Consider the following 7,161-nt stretch of genomic DNA (forward strand, 5'->3'; position numbering starts at 1 on the left):
TTTAATTTATTAAGCGCTACATAAAAATGACAAGAAAACGTCCTGTTTTAAGTCCACGCCATGTCTCTTAGGTATATGAAAGGGGTACCTTTTTTCAGTTAAAGGTATACGAAAGGGGTACGATTTCTGTGAAAAATAGTATATAAAAGGGTAAGGGGTTAAAACTTGGGGCGGAGCCTCCCCGTATAAAACTTTTTTGAGTACCCCCCCCCCGGGACCTCGGTCTACCGTCTGTTCTCCGCAGAAAAAATTAGTTTGTCAATACCCCCCCCCCCACTTCCCTTCCTTTTTCAAGACGTCAGTCACGTTACACCGTACGTCACGCACTCGCAGGCTACGATCAGTCACCATTTCCTTCTCTCGTTCTACGCGCGAGCGGAAATGTTTTGAAATAATTATACTAATCAGCGAAAGAAACTACAAGGAATTTGGCTTGCGGCTTCACCGCCCTCGCCGCGATTTTTTCCACACTTGGCTTTCACCTCACGCTAGAATAAAATTTAGGGCTCCTTAGGAAAAAAAAGACGCTGCTTCCTCGCACTCTATACAGCACAGTCTCTTTCTACAGAGCTGATGCAGATTCTTGTCGCACCTTTTCTATACTTCTTAGGACACGCTTTCAGGGCGACAGGGCGAGCTGCATGATAAGCAGAAAGCAGTTAGAAATGGCTGTGTCGCAAAAGAGTTTACACTGATAACTCTTAGCTTAAACTTGAGCAGCGCCCCGAAGGAGCGGAAAGCGGGATTAGGGCAAAGAACAACGAGTGGAAAGAATGGTCAGGGGTAACTTTTTTCTTTTTTATTTTTTCACTCGCCTTTTGACTCGCTGCAGCTCGCAATTCAAAATTAAAATTAAAAAAAATTGGCCAATACCGTAATCAAAGCCCAATGTCCTCATCCTTTCACTTAATTTATTTAATTCGCTAGGATTTTTTATTTTTTCCGCCACTTCCCGCGGGCGCCGCTTACCTTACGTGACGAAGAGAAATTGCAAGGCTTATTAAACCACGTATACGGTGTGGGAGTAAAATTCCAACATTACGCAAGGCACGGCCTTCTTTTTTTGGAGTCTTTCAGGGGCCGAGCTTTCCGAAATATTGGAATTTCAATATACTCCTACACCGTTTACATGGTTTAATTAGCCATTTTTTCTTTGTTCCTTATTTGGTTATAGCTGATTTATAGCCTCGCTTTACAGTGAGAGGATCCGCGATCCGGTACTTCTACTTTGTCACGGTGGTCCTTGCAAACTGACGTGCGTTTGTAACACTGAAAGAGACAATAGAAAGCATGGGACCGCGGACGAAAATGCTGTTGTGTACGTAGGAGCCGGCGACAGCTCTAATCAGCAAAAAAAAAAATACCTTACGTGACAACGTAATGCAAGGAAGTACGGTGGTCACGACTTGGGGTTGAACACACCCTTCCGGTACGGCATCTTACCGTCTCTTATGAAAGGGAAGGTTGGGAGGTGAGGAAAACAAATAATTACACATACTATGAAGGGTGGTATAAACTTTCCTGAGCCTATTTCTGGAATAACCCCCCCCCCCCCCCTTTCCCTTTTACCCCGATCCTCAGTCCACCCTTGTCCACCCGGACTGAGCCGAGTTTTGGAACTACTGTTCAGTCTAATATTCTAAAGACATTACTCCCCTCCCTCCCCTCCCTTAAACTATTCCTGCACGCTGCATCAGACTAGTCTAGTCACTGAATGTATTTAACCAAACACAGTGTTCTTATAGCAAATAGAACATTTTCGATTGATTTTCAGTTTCGAATGTAAAAAATTCTTACACAACGTTAACTGAACAAATTAAACAAGGACATTCTTTATTTTTTCTCGGGCGGAAGACTGACTCCAGTATCACGAAATCGTTACGGAAATACCTGATGATATCACTTCGGACGTCAGAAGAAGCTCGGCGCGCAAACAGGAAACGACTCAAGTCATGAAAAGATATAACGTGTTTGAGAAAACAAATCAATGTTTTGTTTTATTTTCACATGTGTGCCAAGAAAAATTTTACGCCATTAGCAAGGGTCATCCTTTTTGGTCCGCTGCCCAAATATTGTCAGCAATGACGCGAGAGTGCGCATCTTTTGTTACGTTGCTTTTTTTTAAAATGTTTGTTATATTACTTGTGGTTTTCTGAAATACCTCCTCGTAGATGTGAAGGGTTGGAGAACAGCGTCTTCACGAATGACAAACGGAAGAGTCTGAATACAAAAAAACAATCATCCAAATTTCAATTCAGTCTAGACGCACGTACATTTAGAGCTCTTTGCGTGTCACGTGCGTAAAAAAATTATTTAAAAACTCTGGTAATTCACAAATTCAACTAAAGGTAGCTAAGTCTGTGTAAATGTTTTCAGAATCTTTATTGCGTGATAATAGAGGACAATGTCAGCTTATAAACGTTAGCACTGAAGACGATTTGCAAGGCACAAAATATCTAGACTGTATAAATGCAATATTTCGAAAAAAATGAAATAAAACTAAATAACTTTGTGTTTGTTATACCACAGCTACGCCCAACTCCTAAAGGACGCAGTCAACTTCTCATCGAGACTCGACTACATATGACATTGCGTAATAACGTTATTAGTAAGGTTTTGTATGGGAATTTACTCTGAGTTTCGTAAAAGGGGAAGCTAATTCAAACCATTACTATAGAGGAAAAATATCCAATAGAAATGCGACTTACCTTTTACGCTCAAGTCGAATTCTCTCCATATGTTGTGAGGACCTGGCCCTTTGAGATTCTTCTCGTTTCCGTTTCCTTCTTTTTTTTTTTTTTTTTTCTCTCCCCTTTTTCTATGCCGTTTGGGGGCGATTTGAAGCCATTTCAGCCTTTATGGGTTTTCGGTTCGGCTGGTTTCAATGTTATATATAGCCGTAATATGGCCAAAAATTAGTTGTTAGACGTAAAAATTGAAAAATTCGGTAAATTTAGGATAAGTGTGTGCCACAAAGGCTCTTAAACCCTGGCCTTATTGAAAGAATAGAAAATAGAAAAAAGATACCCTTTTTACCCAAATCAAAGGCTCTATGGGCTTCCTCGAGTCATTTTTACAACTGAATTTTCAATGAAGGAGTATAGTGGGTAGCCCGACTTCACTCACATGGTTGGTCGGTTGGTTGGTTGGTTAGGCCTACTCTGGGACCCAAAATCGCCCAAATCGCCCAGTCGCCTGTCGCCCTCCTTCCTTCCCTCCTTCTTTTTTATTTGTAGCAAAAAAAAAAAAAAAAAAAGGTTGGTTGGTTGGTTGGTTGGTTGGTCCATCAGCTGTAAACATTTTAATAAGAGAAGTAAGAGTGTAGCAAGGCGGCCGTAATAAGGCTATTTTTTAAGGTTTAACAAGGAAGACAAAAGCAAAGAAACAAAATGCGGCTGAAAATTATGTGTGGAAGGTACTTGACCGCCGAAAAAGTGGACATTAAGAGCCGCAAAAGCGATGCAACATGCGATATTTGCATGCGTTACAGCTGCTTGTAACGCATGCATGAACTGACACTCGCGCATTCATACTATACATAGAAGATTCCTCGCATAACATAATTTCCTATTGCAAAGATAACGCCGGAATTTTTAAATACGATAAACAAGTTTACCTTCCACATTAAGAGCCGCAAAAGCGATGTACCGATCGATCTCTTTCGTATACTTACCTGAATCAGTCTATATGTTCTGATATATTTATTTACAGCGTTATTACTTTACGGCTTACATGTAAATGCTTTTATTCTCCAATGTATACAGGAGCGATAGAATAAACAAACCATTTTAGTGCTGCGGGGTAAAAACAGAAAAAAAAAGGGAAAAAGGAACAGACACTTCTGGGTTTTGATCTCACGACCTCTCACACTCCATCCTGAAACCTACACGACTGAGCTAATCCGACAATCTCAGTCACGTAAAATGAAAGGATCTTATATTAATGTAACAGACATTGTGGGGTCAACCGCCGATTGTCTGCAATTTCCACGCATGTTTGCTCGTTTTTTGCTTTTTAATTGCATCAAAGAAATGTTTGAACATCTGTCGCTCATATATATTCAAGATATGAAAACCAAACGTAAAACTTGGTGAAAAAAATTCAGTCGTGGCTCGAAGAGGCTTTGATTGTTTTTGGCGCTTTATTTCAAACTGTTCGCTTTTCGCGCCTTTTTCCCGGAGGAGGACTCCTATATGAAACGGACGGGGATGCTCGTCGGAAATTTTGAAAAGAACCCTTAAAAGAGACCAATCTGGGTGTGGCTCAAGCTTTTCTTGAGCCCTAAAAGATACCTAAAAACTTAGAATAGAATTTATATTTGTATATTTCTTCGTTTGTAACCCTAAACGGGACCATTATGGCTAAAAAATATTGGCGTTTTGCCCAGAACACCCTCAGCGACACCAAAAATCCGAAATTTACAACCCTAAGCGAGACGACGAGCATCCCCGTCACTTTCATATGCGAGTTCCGCCCCCCCCCCCCCCCCCCGGGGGGCCTTTTTATTTCTTACTGACTGAAGCCTGCATGCAGCCGCCTCCTATTGTCACTTCCGAGTGAGAAAATAGAAGACACGCAGACCATCTGGAGGGTGGTAAAGGGGTAACGATCACGTCTTAGCTTACACAAAATAAAATAGCCATTTCTCGAAACCAAGACAAAAAATGTTAAATTATCTCTCTGAGTAGAGTGATCTGGGGCCCAGAATGATGATCAGTTACGGTCATGCACAGGTCACGCAATTTACGACACATTGTCTTGTTTTCAAACTCTTACTGGATAATTTTTTGATAGGAAAAAAGAATCACAGTTTACAGTAACATTTCACCAGAAAAATCAACAGCCACTCGCAGTTCTCATGAAAAAATGTCGATTCACGGTTCACGGCAATGTGACCAAATCACGTTTCACGAGAGCAAAATAACCATTTCACGATTCAGGGGAAAAAGGCCTTTCACGATCACGAAAAACTTGATGAAAGATGAGGAAGTAAAACGCATCACAGATTTAAAAGCTATCCTCTTCCAACTTTATTTACTTCGGAAATATTTCTGTTGAATGCTATGTTTTATTTTTAAGGAAAAAGTGCTGCTGTTGGTCAGAAAACTAATTTGATATAGGTGAGTCTCTTACTTCTGTCTCACAAACAAATATGCACTACATAAGAGAAAGTAAGTAAACTGCTCTATAGCCTTTAGTTTATTAAAACCCACAACATGTCGTTTCCAATATAGAAACAGAACTACGGTATAGTGTTTTAACATAGTTAGTAGAGGGTGACATTCGAGGCCTTTTACGTTTTTCTTCCAAGCGCACGGTAGCCTGTGTGGCCGGCGTTCAAAGGGGAAGGAAAAGGAGAGTTCGAGTGCGAAGCGCAAGGCGCGAGGAGAAAGCTCAAACTCCCCTTCTCCTTCCCCTTTGAACGCTGGCCTCGCAGGCTAAGCACACGGCGATCGTCTACAAGTTATCGCGTTATTTTTGAGATTATTTTAGTTACTTCAGTAAATACGTCTTCAAAGTGTTCTTCAATTTTGTCCTCAGTCTTCAGAATCTCTAAAGTCGCGTCAAAATTATCTCCGAATAGAAAGAGATCGCTGTCGTTCGCCATGTTTGTTTAGGTGCTGTGGGCAGTTGATATCACGTGACTTGTTGTATGAACCTTAAACACGAAACAATAGCTCAGTCCTTTGAAGTTTAAATGTTCAAGCAAGTAACCGTATACAATATCCTACCGGTTTACGTTGGAACAATAGTGATCTAATCGGTTTGACATATAGAAAACTGAATTTAAAAGCACAGACCGATACAACGTGGAATGATTAAATTTTTATGTACTATATATATTTCGGCTGGCCAAACCAGCCTTCTTCAGGTAGAGTGGAGTTAACATTGGCTGAAGAAGGCTGGTTTGGCCAGCCGAAATATAGTACATAAAAATTTAATCATTCTTCGTTGTATCGGTCTCTGCTTTTAAATTCAGTTCTTTGTAGTTTGCCGGTTTTCCTAACCAGTCCCCCTGTACTAACTATGGTTTTTAGGAGACAACGCCTAGCAGGGGGCGAAGGATGAATGTGAGAACCCAACACCGAGAGAGGGCACTCTGCTCGTCCGCAGATGTGGAGGGCAGGAGGACGTGGACGGCACGAATGACGGAACGGAGACCGAGCGACGGGGGGAAAGGGGACGGCCCGCTGGCCGCGCTGCCGGACGGTCGAGTACCGGCGAGGCGCCCGCGGCCCGGACGGACGGGAGCCGCCCCGCATGCGTTGCGGGCCGTTTATTTAGCTGGTCTTTGTATAGCACTTGACAATGTACAGCAGCCACTGCTTCTTCATTTCAGTAGAAAGTTCTACATGCTAACATATCTTAACAAAACTAACAAGCAGTTTGTCCAATGAAGATGAGTCAATGGATTTGGATGTCAATCAATTGTTTTTACAAAGAAATCTGTAAAGAAGTTAAAAATTTTCATTTCTTAATTTCTAAAATTTGTTATTCTTTAATTTAAGCGCATTTCTAAGCCATCTACAAATAAAGGACACGAGTGCGTATGCTCGTGGGACTCGCTTTTTTGGGTCCTGCGCCTGCACGAACTGTAAAATACTACAGCACGATACAGCACTGGTTTTGGTACAGTCAACACCCATGGAACAATGAATTTGTACAGAGGCAAGTGGGACAGTTTTACTTCCGTTTTTTCTGATGGGTCTATACACAAACAGGATGGCTTATAAACGGGCTTTTATGGTTGTCAATACTAAACTAGGTAATAAAAATAAATACGTATTCATAAGATTAAAGTCGATAACAAAGGGAGATTTTGTATGACAAAGGTTGTCGTAAAAAAGCACAAAAGTGCACGCGACAAGACCGAAACGTGGTCTGGGTATTCACTGGAATTTTTACATATTGGCTTCAATTTCTTATTTTTGCACGTAAAGAATTCTTTTTTTCCTCTCAGGAGATTTTTTTCTGTAACTTTTCTTTTACTGTCGCAAGTCGTTGAGTTTTGAAAATTCTTCTTAAATTCAGCGTGGGTAAAAGTACCTTGTTTTCACATGTCTGAAGAGAAAGAAAACGTGCAAATTAGCGTCTGTCGTATCATTACATCTCGTTAGTATTCAGCACGTGTAGTAGCTCTCGTCGTCTACCCATATTACC

The sequence above is a fragment of the Oculina patagonica genome, chromosome 9 (assembly GCF_052425735.1).
Source record: "Oculina patagonica isolate OP01 chromosome 9, crgOcupat, whole genome shotgun sequence".
Classification (NCBI taxonomy): domain Eukaryota; kingdom Metazoa; phylum Cnidaria; class Anthozoa; order Scleractinia; family Oculinidae; genus Oculina; species Oculina patagonica.